Raw genomic sequence first — 15,159 nt, forward strand, 5'->3', positions numbered from 1 at the left:
ATCTTTGACAAGCAGCTCCACTGACTGAAGTAAATGGTGACATTTGTTAAGTGCTTCCAAATTGGTGCTTTGTGAATTTGTAATGCCCCTACCTGGTGTCTGATCCAATTGCCACTTAAGTGAAGTCGGTGGGAGTCTTTCTGCTGCCTTCAGCGCTGCAAAGAAAGGCTCCTGCTGCATGGTGTGTATGAGAAGGAAACGGAGGGAGGTGATATAATTTACTGCTGCTTGTGAATTTCTTCCAGTGACAGCAATTCCTGGGCAGGGTACAGGACGTCAGTGACCTAGGGCAGCAATTCAGCCTGCTAATATATGGTGTGCAGCTCCCATTTAAAACTGATGGCCTGGTAATAAACATTTTTCATTGGAATTTGAAGGGAACAGGAATTAGTTGGAACAAATCCTCCTGTTCCTGATGTTCTACATTTCTTTCCACAAAACTCCCAAATCCTACCCAGGGCCACAGCCCTCTGACCTTCCTGCAAAGGGTTTGGGAAACAAAGCAAACCGTGGTGTTATAATGGGTGTGATGTCCAGAATCTCCTGCAAAGGGCCTAAATGTCCTTCCCTCAGTTCATAGCAGGAGGGAAATATTTCAGCTATGGCATAAAGCTGCTTATGTTTGTTGAGCCCAGCAATACATGGATTTATTTGACTCATTAATAAACTTTTGTGGGTCTGTTATTCCTTCAGGCTTTTGCTACTATACAATGAAGTACATGATTAAATCCAGCACGTGTCAGCTTAGAATCAATCGGTTTTGTGTAGGTCCTTTCAAACAAGTCACTTTAGTTACTTTAGTGTTGTTTTCAGTTAGATTTGCTGTTTGCTGGTTGTTTGGAGGGTATTGGTTGGTACAAATCTCAAGAAAAATTAATTCTGTTCAGACCTCATGCAAGAAAATTTTATTGTGCATGCAGCTGTTTGAGATTAAGTAATTATTTGATGAACCTTTGGAGGCAGTGAATCTTAGATGAAGCATGTACACATTTTTTATTAGGCACACATTTTTCTTGATCAGTTTTCTCTTCATTTGGTCACTCATTTATGCGGAAGCAGTGTGTGAAATCTGCATATTTCACTCTTTAGAAATAATATTTCCATTTACACAGCCTTTAATGCTTTCAGGCAACGTGTCCCTCAGTACATTATCAAAACCCAATGATCTATTACACTCCACATGGCAACTTCAAACAGCAGGTCATCTCTAAAAGACCAAGGTTAGATTCTCTGCTGGGCTCAACCAGGCTCTTGTCCTTTGATCTCTCTTTGAGCTCACCGAGGGCCATTTTACCTTCTGTTGGGCAGAGGTCACTTGCAGGGGATCGTGGCCCAGCTCTCATCAGGAGTGTTCCATTAAGTGCTCTACATGCTTTTGTTGCTTAGAAAAAGGCGACAAATCAAAAGTTAGTTCACTTTCTACTTTGTTCCTTGTGTGCAGCTTGAAGTCCTTTCTGTTAGAACAGATTTCTGGGGAGAAAAATAAAAAGAGACAAAAGGGAGAAAATGGGTTTTGAAACAATGAGCTGAAGGGTATGTTTCTGAGAAGAAGAACCTGATGGTTGTTTTTAAGCCTTTGGAATACTTTACAGTCCATGTTGAGTAGATGGATGTGATGTTGGTCAAGTCTTCATAAAGCCAATAGAAACAGTAGCTTTGGGTTCAGGACTCTGTCTCAAGGAAGGACTATGACTTTTGGCTGCAAATGATGGAGGATGACATTTCTTGTCCCCCTGGTTAGCCTGGAGGTCTGTTCCTAAGCATCGTGTTCTGAGTCTGCCCCAGCAAAGCCTGGGGGACCCACTCCTGTGCTGTGGTATCACACCCATGTGTTTAGGGGACAGTCCAGCAACGCTGACTTGACCCATGTCAGGTACAAGCATGCTTCAGCTAAAGTGTAAGGTAAGGAACATGAGTCTATTTTGTGGTAGCTGTAGAGAGTTTTGGATCTTGGCAAATGTTGAAGTGCTGCAGACAGGTGATACGTGACCCAGCATAAACCCTGCCTGAGAAAAGTTAACCTGTCAGTGTTCTGGTTTCTTTCTTTTATTTTTAACAAATCTGAACTGGTGGAGCAAACTTATATTGGATCAGTGCTTTGTGTCTCACAGCTGCTGTAGTTTTGATCAGAGCTGGATTTATTATGTCACTGAACCACGATGCAAGTGCGTGGAAGATGCGAATGCAGCTCTGGGAGCTGTATTTCTGTCAGGAATACACACCCTTCACATACCTTACTGTGAAGCTCTTTGTTTCTTGCTGTGTTGCTTCTGAATCTCAGAGCCTTTCTCCTCCATTGCCCTTCCTTCAGGCTCAGCTTCTACAGCACACTGTCATGTGTCTCTATAAAGAGAATTCTATAGCAGGGTAGAACTGCTCACATGCTTGCCAGAGATAAATATCTTGAGGTTCATTTAATCAGGGTCAGTTTGCTTTTCTGCATATACTTAAGGGGAAAGGATGATAGTTTGGTGTTTGTTGCATCTGTTGCCTGCGTGTGAATGAAAAGCATTGGTCATCTTTCATGTTTCTCCAGTGCTTAACAAGCAGTAACCAATGCCCTGCTGAAGGTAACCTACTGTGTGCTTTAGTGTGTTAAACTCTGTGTTTGTGAATAAATATAATAAAATACATGTGTGTAAGTCCTGATACTAAGTTGTGTCTCAGCTCTCCCAAAACATGGTTTGCCACAATGCAAATAGAATTTCCAGGTTTCAGTCCTTGAATCTTGGCAGAGCTGTGAGCACAGCTGCCCCATCTGCAGCACCATGCTCAGGTCAGGGTGCTGTCCTAAGACAGCATAGCATCCCTGCTGCCCATGGGGTGATCCAGTGAGCCTTTCCATCTTCTGAAAAATTGCTTTTCATTAGCAGATGGTTCACACTGAGAGAGCAAGTCTGTGCCTAAAAGCAGTCTGCAAGAGGCTAAGGCTTTAATGATGAAGTGAGAGGTCTCTATAACGAAGGAGCATTCTTTGTAGCATGCTTGTGAACATGTTCCAGGCTTCCTTATGCACTGGGGAGCAGATCTGTTACATGTTCAAAATCTCTATCTGTTCCCTTTTAGGCCTAACTCTTATCAAAGTCAAACAGGCGTCTAAAATATTAGATAGCTTTAGGTAGGCTTCTCCTTTTCTCCCCTTTCACTGTTTTAAAGAGCTGCTGTCTCAAGTTGGCAACTTCAAATCCTTGATAAGTTCTTCTCCTGACTCCCCAGTCCACATACAAGAAAGGTATGGAAAAAAAGAAGTAACTGTGGGCTTTTCACATCTCCATGCCTTAAGTAAAACTCTCTGAGAAAATGGGATTTGGGGAGATGCTCATTCATGTTCAGATAAATGTTTTTCTGTATAAGCTCTTTGGAAACTAGAGGAAGGGAGGAAATAGCAAGGTTATTTGTTTTCTTTAGCATTTACAGGCAGCTTGGCTTGTGGCCTTACCCATTAACTAGAGTTGGCTCCTTCACAGGAATGATAACATGTGCTCTGACTTTCATTTCAAATCCAATTTTACTGGCAAAATTCAATTTTAAAGCTATTCTTCACAATAGAACAGTATTTGCAAAGTCAGTTGGGTAACTAGGAGCCCCAGGTCACCAGGCTTCCAGGGCAGCCCCTCAGCAGTGCTGGGAAACCTGCTGCTTTCTCCTGGCATGGCAGGTGTTAGTACAGTCTGTTGGAGAACTGAGAAAAGATAACGAAAGAAAAAGGGATCTGGCACCACCAGCTCAGAGCCAGTTCTGAGATTCCAGCATGTAAATACAAGAATAAACTATTTTTGTGAAATATCTTAAATGTCGGTGGGAGGCTGCAGATGCCTGCATGCAAGGTAAGGAACAGCTCCCATCAAGTGGTGAGTTTTTAGGCAGGGCTGTTAACTTATCTGCAGCTTATGAATCAAAGTAAGTCCTCACCAGTCCTCTCTGGGCAGTCACTGTGATGACTCTGGATAAGAACTGAGTCCCATCAGGCTTTTATGTGATCCCCATACAGGCTCTTTGGCAGGAATAGCCCATACTCCATCTGTCTGTGTGGCATCCTGCCCTCCCACTATGTGCCCTGTGCCAGGGCAGCTTTGCTAATAAACCACAGGTTGAGAAGCAGGGACCAGCAGAAGCACCAAGTGACCAGTTGGTTTCTAGCTGCAGGACCACTGAGCATCAGTCAGATTCCCAACTGCTCTTAGGGAAAGTGTGGAGAGCTGCAGGACCCAAAAGGCATCTTGAGTGGCTCTATGCCTTCATTGTGGACTCACACACAGAGCATCAGACTGTGCAAGGCCCTGAACTGACCTCAAGCAGGAAGCATCACATAATGTGTGTGGACTTGGAGGCTCCAGCCATGGCTGAGCCCTGCTGCATGTTGTTATCTAATGCATTCTGTTCTCAGCATGGAAGAAAAGCTTCCAGAAGTTTCAAGAGAGGTTTCAAAGCTTCTAATTTCTTAGACACAAAACTCTGCTTTTATCTATGAGGTGTGTGCGAATGAAAACTTAAGAACCTTTGTGGCATGTGCCAATATTTTAGTTTAATGGGGGATTAAAATTATTATTACGTCCTATTTTCTAAAGAGAGCGAGTGCACAGGAATTTGATTATATCGAACCTCTAGCTGCATAAACACAATACTGGCCCCAGTGGACTAATTCCATTAAAACTTGACCTATCCATCTCCAAGTTGCTCATGAATACAAACCAGGACTGCCAGCACTGCTGGTTTTGCAAAACGACGTGTACATTTTTGTGTCAGATAATAAAAGCCAGCTTTATTTAGAGAGAGATTAAAATAAACAGGCTTAATAATATATTTAAAAACTTCATTGTTAGTGATATGTTGTTTGTCTCCGCTTGAATGCTGTTCTTTATTACAGCTGTATATTACCTTCAAAACACCTCTTGCTCCGAACCTTGCAAGGTGCTGAATCTGTAAACATATGATGTGTGGCACAGACAGGGGGAGAATGTTAATTCTTGCAGGAGAAAGGGCTGGTTCAGTGTTTTGCTTATCCAAACTGTGCTCTGACTCACCAGTTTTTTAATGCTGCCTATCTTTTAGATAACTCTTTTCTATCTAAATAACGTATTACTGCTGAGGTTTGGGAGTCATTAGGGAAGATCTGCCCAATTAGCATGTTAATTAGGACCTACCCAATTCGAGGATAGGGAGGTGATTGTTTTATTAGCATTCTGTGAGATGAAAGAAAGATTAATGACTGTGCGTGCAGCCCTTGAGGGGTATGGAAGTAGCACTTCTCTTTTGAGCTGTCTGCCTCTGAGAGGAGCCATGTTGTTAGGACTACAGCAGTGCATAAAGAAGCAGGTCCTGAACTCTGGGCATTGCCTGATGTGGTCAGTACACCACCTGTCAGCTCTATGTATGCAGGCTTGTGTATTTCTTCCAGGTTCCATATTTTCTCATGGCTTTGTACTCCCGTACAACCCTGGAGTCTGACCTATTGGTAGGTCATACAGATTATGCTCAAAGTATTAAAATTCAAAATGGCCTAAAATGAAGTCAGCTGAAGGAATGAGAATGAAAAGTAAGCAGAAGTCTGTATTCAACTTAAATTAATTCTGCATCAAGAGAAAATACTATGTGCTTATAAAACACTGAAGAAAGAAGCAAAGTGTTATCATCATCGATCTTTCCATAAAATTGTTAAATAATTTCTGTCTTGTTCTTGATTTAAGACTTGTCCTCTCTTGCTTTGGCTGATGAGCTTGGTCCTTGAGGTGATCAATAGCAGGATGCTCTCCAGTTGTGTTCTGCCAAGTCTTTTGCTTCTAGTAAGAGCACCTACCAACTCCCACAGCTTTATGTTTTGAACGCTGCTCAGTGCTGTCATGCAGAGATAAAAAGCTGAGAGTACAGAAGGAACCTTGCAAAGGAAGCTCCAGGGATCAGGATCCAGCCTGACAGCAGGGACTGTGTAAGACTGGAAGTCACAAATGGGTATGAAGTGGTCACAGGCCTGATGAAAGTCATGCTGATTTGATCTTCTTTTCCATGTGTAGCTGTGAAACCAAAGCATTCCAAGATTCTCTGGCAAACATAACAGGTGTTTATCATTCTGTTGGGAAACTCCAGCACTGTTTTGTTCCAGGGCTCTCAAATATTCATAGGCCCAAGGGAAACAGCAGAATGTTGATTTCTGTACTTATTTTGAGATCTCCATGTGCAACAGCTGTTTTGATGTAGTTCTTTCTTACATAAAATCATTTTCCCTCGTCTCTTTCATTAAATTCCTGAGTAAATAGTATCAGCTTCTCAGAATTCAGGGAGTTATCAATGGGGTCTTGTCCATCAGTGCACAGGAAATTGCATTTCTGGCTTTGGTATTTGAGTGAGTATTCCTTCTCTAAAGCAAAGGATACCTTCTTCTCCAATTATACCCAGTGACAAGAGGGATGTGGAAAAAGATCACTGTGTGTTGGATTAGTTTACCATAGCTTGATCATGTTGTAAATGCAGGGCGTTCTCTAAACCTTTGTTCTCCCGTTCTGCCTGCTGCTCACGTTTCCCTTTGTGTGTCACCTGTGCAAATCTTAAAATTTATGTGAGAAATTGCTGCGGTTCTAGGAAGATTTGCTAGAAATAATTCTATTTCTCTGTGTGTCTGTAGGCCCTGGATGTCTCTACCATTAGATGACCATAAAGTAGCACACAGTGTAGGAAAATCCTGATATAAGTTCCCATTGTGCATGCAGGGAGCCTTGTGCTTTCAATGGTTTGCAGTGCTTTTATGGTAGTTTTTCAATCTGTTGTTGCTGGAATGGATTGCTTTATTCATAGCCTTTGTTTTTCCTGTTTTGTAATGCTGTGTCTCTCTTACCCACGCGAATGTGGATCGGGATTGTAAATTAAGCTCTTGATGAATTTTAAATTGGGATATGAGCGGCTTGTTTGTCTCACTGAGGATGCAGAAAAATGGGATACGTGTCTGCACTCGTGTGAGTTACAGCCAACCTGCTCAGTAAAAAGCTGCACACAGCAATAGCGATGTGTCTTTTTAAAGTCACCCTGAGACAGAGTTTGCCATTTGTCAAGTGAAAGCTTTTTGATACCGGTAAAAACGGCATAAATTATGTTTGGATACTGCTGGCAGTCCCCATGGGAGACCACAGTTCTGTATGAAACAATTGATTCTACTGATATAAGCAAATTAGGTTTTTGCGACACAGGGAGGAGTTTTCCTTTTAGTCTAAAATGCTCCCCATCGAGTACTCCCACCAGGTATACTATGCTTTCTGAAGTCATTAATGTAGATCAAAGAATAATTAGGCTTTGGCAAGCGTAAGGGGGTTTGATTAATCAGACTGAACAGCATCCTTTTATCTCATAATATCAACTGCCTGTTGATTCACCGTGGTGTGATCAGGTTTTAAGAAAGTAATTCTGCAGTTATTTTCCCCTTGCATAAACACACAACATCAGCACTAAGCAGAATCCATCCTTTTGTTTCTTAGCTTTCCCAAATCTAAAGGCTGGGAACAAATTTATAAGCCACGTAGAGATCCTGGGTGAACAGAGCAGAAGGCTGCTATGAATTCATAGCTGGTATTTTCCAGTGGTTGACATATTGCTTGTCTCCAGGAGATAGGCTTTCTTCTGTCTCCTGGCTACATCTCCATGTCTATTACTATGCTCTGTTAGCCAGTAATTAACCTAATTAGACTTGCATGCAACAATGAAGTCTTAGAATGCTTGCACTTGGCTGGATAAGCCAAAGGGTTCGGGTATCTAGATGGTTTAATGGTTTTTGCATTAGAGTAGATCTGTAGCACAATTGTCTATGTGTGAGTACAACTAAGATTTAGGCCATTAATTCCTTTAAGCAACATCTTCTCTTTGTATCTGAGGGTACATCACACAGAAACATTAACGGTATGACTAAATCAGCCTCCAGTTCACTTGTTTGTGTTTTCCCATTATGTGGCCCATCTTAAATCTCCCTAAGAGGACCTGAAACTAACCTGCCTTCATTGGAATTGTTATTGAGTTGAACATACACTTTTTTAGCCAGTCTTAAAGTTGCTTCAGGAGCATTCATTTAATAGATGCAGTTTTTAGATACTGAACCTGAACTTATAATTCTTTGTGATAGGCAGAGACCATCTGTCTCACCCTGCAATTCACGTGTGTTTTAATACCTACAGAAAGTAGGAGCACAGCTACATCATTCCAGGCTGCACGGTCTTTCAATACCTTTGCAGATGTACTTTGTCTGTTAGCATACAGATGTAGAAAATCTGTGGATTCATTGTTCGGGGACACAGTCCTGTACAGTGAGAGCCTGGCTCTTTCTCTGGTACTTTCTTGTTCGCTAGCAAGAGCTTGATTTATTCATTGAATGCTCTGTTTGCAATTCATAGCCCATTTTTCCGAAGATTCCCATGCTCTCTGCCAACACCTATGCCTTAGCTTTGTAAGAAGGGCATGCCCTGCCACCTCAGTTTGTGGATGGCCTATCAATTCCTGGGGCATAAATGTTTGTTTCAGATGGAGCAGGGCAAGAAGTCAATGGTCTGTAGAGTACTAGGAAGATTCTCTGGCATAAAAATGATCAGGGCTTGGCATACAGACACCTCACCTGGCTGAACCCTAGAAAATTACTATCAACATTTTAAAGTACGTTGATTAGACCAGGCAAGAGGAGATGAATCAAACCAGGATTTTTTAAAATAGGAAAATATAGACCTCCTTCAGCTGCTCAGGTCAGTTCTGTTGTGCAGTGCTGATAGGGAAAGAAAGAACAGCTTTTATGGTTAACATTTAAGTTGACCTTAATAGTCAGCCTAACGTCTGAGGAGTAGGTAACGTAACTGGGAGAAATGCAGGCTTTTAGGAGACCAGGATTCTACTGATGCTGCAGTGATGGGGCTGTAAGTATGGAGGAAGCAGAGGAAAAACACACTGCCTTCTTCACCCATCCTGTCCCCATCTTTAAAACATCCCAAAGAAGGTAATAGCTGTCAGCAAGGCCTACTTTCTGTCATCATTGTTACCAGTCACTTCCAGTTCATTCTCCCTTTCCCAGAAACTGTGGGTACAGGACGGGATGTGAGCACATCTTCTGCTGTGATAAATTCAGCCCATGCTTTTTGTGCACTTACTGCCTGACATTTACAGTGAACCGGGTGTACCGAAGTATAGCAACGTTATGAATTCTCACCTTCTTCCCAGAAATAGTACTCTGCATTTCCCATCACACTGCAATATAACAGTGTGAAACACCAGTAGTGTCAGTGCTGCACGAGTGCATCTGCCAGGCAACAGCCAAAGGCTTCTGGGCTGTGCTGAGAGCAACCCCAAGGAAATGATTGAACTGGGAAGCCCTTGGGGAAGGGATGCTGGCATGGGGAGTGGGGCTGGATGGAAGGCTGGTAAGGAATTACTTTAACTCCAGCAGGTAAAGAGGAAACAGCACAGAAAGCTGCTCTGTGTTACATTACATTTCCATATGAAACACATCTGCATTTTCCCTGGTTGTTGAGGTGGAAAAAATAGAGGATCATAAAATAAACCTTGCTGTTTTATGGTAAGAACATGATTTTCAGCTTCACTGGGAATGGGTTTCTCCTGCTTTTTAGTACAGTTTGTAGATGCTGTCCTCTTTCTGGTAAACTAAAGTACTTTCCAGCACTCCATGGTCAGCTGCTAGCAACCAGGAATGGCAGAAGGTCCTGGGGCAATGGGGGCCTTCAGGCAGGGTGCCCAGAGGGCAGCTGACAGTCAGGGCAGCCACCTTGCTCCAGTCACAGCTACCAGAATTTGCTTAGACAAAAAGCCTTAGAATTTGCTTAGACAAAAAGAGGGTGTCTGAAGGGTAGCGGATTTTTGGTGGGTTTTGTGTCTGGCCATGTTTCAGTAGTAAGCAGTAGTCTTCAATTGATGTGATGTAGTGGATGGTGACCCATGTCATGATGCAGGGCTGCAGTGGGTGATCTTTGAGGTCCCCTCCAACCTCAGCCATTCTGTGACCTGAGAAGAAAGCCAGCGCTATCTGATGCTTTTTCTAAAGGGGTCCTTGCGACTGTTTGGTTCTCTGCTGCTTTCCACCAGTCACAGCTTGCACACAAGGCAGCACCTGCCCTCCTTCAGCATAGCACATGGTGCTGGCTTCCTTCCAGCTCCCAGGGTTGGGTTTAATTAAAACTACAGTGATAAAATGATCTTTGCAAGTGGCTGGGCTGCAAATCTCAGCCCATGCTGCTCGGTTCCTCCTTCCCAAGGTGCAAGGAAAGGAAGCAGTGCAGCAAGTAGGCAGCGTTTCCTTGGCAATGTTTTGTTGTTTGTTTTCTTTGCTTCCACCTGAATTTCAGTGAGGAAACAACGGCGTGTTTCCTTTCACCAAGTGGTGAAACATAGCACGGGGAAAGCAGGAGAAGCAATGCTTTTATTACCAAAGTATGCAGAACAAAGTGCTTTCCTCTCCCGATTTATTTCTAAATCACATTCCTGCCAGTAGCTGCATCTATTTCCTGCAGTCCTGTCTGGGTGAGAGAAATCTGGGGAGAAATTACCTCAATAATGTCTTTCTAATCTTTCTTGTTTACAGCACGGGTTTTGTTCAAAGTCATTATGACAGGCGGTGGAAGATTCTGAGTATGATGCAGTTATTGAATTTTAAATGAAAACTAAATTGGCTGTGGTAGAGGGGAAAAATATTTCATAACGCAGTAATTTTTCCTCAGGGTACAGTTGCTACATTTTATTAGAAATAAGCAATTTTCACTATGTCTCTGAAACGTATAGAGCAGATAAATGTGAGATATTAATCTAAGGAAAAAGGCCTTTTATAAGTATTTAACAGCAAATGGTGGCTCAAAGTTTGCATGTTTCCTACATATTTCTGGTGTGCTGGAGAAGCTGCTCGCTCATTTGACTGTAGTAAAACATAGCTTTCTGTATTGGTCAAAGCTGCCTCATGGGGTTGATTTGAGGCTGTTTGATGGACCTATTTGTAGTGTTTTTTCTGCTTGATCTGTGCATTTGGGAAGTGAGGAGCATCATCTGTATGTGCAAGGTTCTCATTTGCACAAACACTGCTTTCTAGCCTCAGCTCTGCTGTGGTGGAGCCAAACAGTGCACAGCCTAATTGCATGGACAGGGCTGGGTTTTCTCATAGTGCTGTTCCACCTAAGCAGTGATGGGAGCACAGCTGCTGTGAACACTAATGTTCCTTAGCAACCCCACGTAACTTTGGGTTCCTGCTGCCAACCGGGTTACGTTTGTACCTGCCTCTGTAGGCTTTGGTGACATTTGCTCATTAGTGTTCCCTACTTGTCTCCTATTTGTTTCCTGGCTGTAGGTCATAATGCAAATCTAAATGCAGCGTGTGCTAGGTAAGGGTAAACGTGGCAAGTAAGCATAAAGCAGTTTAATTTGAGCGGAGCCTGTAGGCTTGCAACAAGAAGCAACTATGGAGAAATCCTGGTTTGCTTGGGTTCAGGTTGCTTTGCACTTTTGAGAATAAAATCTATGTAGGCACTGAGTGTAAAAGGCAGAGCTACAGATGCTTTCAGAAGAGTATGGGTATGGGATTTTGTTAGATCCTTGCAGGCTGCTGCCATTTCCAGAGCCTGATCTGGGGTTGGATTTTTCACACTTCTTTCACAATGCAAAAATAGAGATTCAGGGGAGGTTTGCAAGCCAGCTCCCAGCAAACCTCACATTAAGTGAGCTAATTCAATTTATCTTTACTTATCGAATGCTGGGATGAGAGACCATTTAGAACGGAATATGTTAATGTAAGTCTCTTTCCAGATTAATCACGAGCAGTTATATTTTTATGATTTAGCAGTATTGTTTATGACTAACATTTACAGAAGATTACCAGTAGATTTTCAATAAAAGCTTTTCATCTAAAACTCAGATTATAACAATTTCAAAGCTAATTGGACAACCATTGAATTCAAAAGCTGATAAATACAGGGAGTTTTTCAAAACTCTCTATTGCGTGCTGCATAATGGCAGGTTAGACTTCCAGATGCATCACTACGTGATGAACACATAGCTTGCTAAAAATACTGTTGTTATTCATTGGTTGAAATATATCCTAGTCCCTAAGCAAATGGAAGTTCTCCCCCCTCAATTCAAATTAAATCAGTCATAAAAGCATTTTCCATTGAACAAGTCATTTCATTTTAGAGCACACAGCAAAATCCCCAATAGCACATTTTTCCCTCTTTGTTTGTTCACTCTGTAAACGTGCCAGTGCTTTGGTGTCCATTGCTTGGCTTCTTATATTGCCTGCATAGGCTTCACAAACTGAAATGGGGCAGAGACGCGTAGTAAGAGAACTTGATTGCAAGTACTTGGAGGAAAACTTATGGATCACTTGCAGTTTCTGAAAATAATGTTTTTCCTTCTTTTTGTGCTGCCATGTGACACACAAGTACTGGTATCCCTTGAAGGTTCTGGGCCCTTGCTCATAAGTGGTGAGATCATCATGCAAGGCAGGGACAGCATGGCCTATGGGATGGGCAGCTGAGTGCACCCAGCCCTACCTGCAGGAGTTTTTCTGTACAGAAAGGCAGAGAAGAGAGGCAAGGTTATGGTAGCCACGCTTATGTCACTTCCCATTAGTCATGAAGAACTTCCCAGTAGGAACACTGAAAAAGGGTTGAAAATCCCAGACTGGGATTTCGTGGTCTTTAAATTTTGCTATCAGATTTGCCATTAAAGCTCTTGAATGTTAGCACAAACACTCTTTCCATTAACTTCACACACAAACAAACGCTAAAGGACTTTCTCTCCATTTGCACATGTGCATCGCAATGTAGATGGGGCTGTTTCAGAATATCCCCCATTTCATGGTATTTTAATTAATCGTTTCCTACTTGTCAGCATTGTGTGACAGTCACTCGTTCAGTGTTAGTTGTAGATTTTGCACAAACCTTGCTGTAAATAGTCCTTCAGTGTCTACATGAAGAATGTAAATGTCCTAATTTCCAGCATCATTTAAATGCCCACATAACAGCTATCCTTGTGAAAGCAAATTGAGTCTGTCACGTCATCTTCTATGGAAGTCTAATTCTTGGTAACAAAAGATATTGCAGCTGACAGATGGAGCTGCACACTACATAATTAAGTCTCCAGTGTATGTCAACTGTAGCCTTTCAGACACCATTAGTCTGACCAGTTCAGCCATTTAGGTACTTTAAAAAAAAAAAAAGGAAGAAATCCCTTGGGTAGACCTGGAGGTTTCTGTGAAAACTGAACTCCAATATGAGCTAAAGCGAACAAAATGGGATCGTGTTCATCGCCAGACCTTCCAGTGATAACATTTGATACAACTCTTTAAATCCTCACTTTGCCTCCTTTTCCTTTGCATTTATTATGTCCTGAGTGTAGCTAAGCATAAACTCTTCTCAGTAGGGAGGCTCGCGGAGTCACTGGATGGAAAATACATTTTCTTTAGAAAACTAGCTCCGGGAACCCCCAGCTGTGCAGGAGATGCAATTGTGTTGGGTTTGTAATGGTAGGTTGTAAAACTTAGGAAAAACTACAAAACAACAGAAAACTTTAAGGGAAGAAAAGATGCGCTTAGCGGTGCGGTGCTGAGCCGGGCACCCTGCGATCAGATCCTGCTATCTGCCGTGCTCGGGGATTGATGTGTTTGGGGCTTTTCTTCCTGCAGTCACAAAGATAAAAACAGTTTTTTTGGGATGCTGTTCCACTGCTCTGCTGATAAATGGTAGCGCATCTCGCAGCGCTGCCTCTGAGTATGTGAGCTGCCCTGGTCTGTCGGAGTACCTGGGCAAAGCCAGATCTCTGTTTTTTTTTCTGTTACTCCAGTGTTTCTCATTTGTTCCTGCTTCTTTCCTTCCATGAAATACATACAGTGATTTCCTGAAAGGTATTATTGGCAACAGCAAAAGCAGCTCTCAATACAACCACTTGTTCGTGTTCCTCCTTGCCTTTTGGGGCACCTTGAGTTGTTAAAGATATGTTCCTTGCTGCGTGTATTGTTCTGGTTACTAAGGAAGGTTAATTTGGAAGTTTTAATTAAATGATCAGCAGAGAGGCACAGAACTATACTCTTAGAGGCCTGCCCATAAGAAGTGCACAGTGGCACAGCCTTCCCCTGCAGCTCAGAGCTGGGGTGGTCAGGAGGACTGCAAGGACAGAAGTCAGCACCCATTGCTGCATGCTGTCTCCCCAGAGAGGTTCACACTTGGCTTTGCTCTATAATTTATATTAGGTAGGTAAGACTTTAGGACTTTCAGACTTCACGTGCTCTTTTCCCTTGGCCCATGCCTTGAGATGCTAATGGGGCCATGCTGGCAGGAGGGGCTGGTTTGGGTCTCATATAGTGGTGTAGAGCAGGAGGAACTAAAAGCTCTGATGGCTGTGATACGTCAGGTGCAACGCTTGGAGAGTGCAAGTGCTCTTATCTCACAGAGCAAATTTTCAGCAATTAACAACTGTAAAGGAGATTGCAGTGTTTTATAGGCTGTCTTTCCTACAACTGTGGAGAATGAAAATTAATGGAAATACACTTGATAATACTTCCCGACTGAAGCAGTGATCTAGTACCTCCAAATGCACACTTAGGTAATAATGCAGAGGATGAATCAGGGAGGAATGAGGTTTTTTTCAGAGAAATAATAAACACGTTTCTCTCTCACCAGGCTCAGCTGGGATATTACTGCTGTTCATACAGCCAAGCCTTTTGTTGCGGAGATGAAGTGCTGCGTATAAGCTTGTTCATTACCAGCAACCTGACAAACGCTGAGCTAATATCATGTCAACAATCAGCTGGGGATAATGCATTTCCACTCCTCCTAATAGATTTCCTTCTTACATATAAGCAATACTAAAAATGACGATGGGGAAAAAAGGCAGAGGAAGAATGTCTGCTCTCTGTGATATGCACTTTGTTTGATTTGAAATACTAGGGACAGTGAGGATTAATTTGTTTGGGGCTTATCTACACACAGAAAGAAACTTGCTGATCACTCAAGTGAGTGGCTGCTGCTGGTGTGTGCTGTATTTGTGCCCAGCGGTCACCGCTGTGTTCAGTGAAATCATTACATCCAGGGGTGGGGACAGAAGGCTTCATCACAGCGCTGCTGCTGCCCTGCTGCAGGTCTGTAGGCACTTAGTGGTGCTCAGGGAAGTGTGTCGGTCAGATGTGCTGTGTTCACTGACCAATCT

The sequence above is a fragment of the Coturnix japonica genome, chromosome 9, assembly GCF_054131305.1.
Source record: "Coturnix japonica strain WE chromosome 9, WE-NBRP24, whole genome shotgun sequence".
Classification (NCBI taxonomy): domain Eukaryota; kingdom Metazoa; phylum Chordata; class Aves; order Galliformes; family Phasianidae; genus Coturnix; species Coturnix japonica.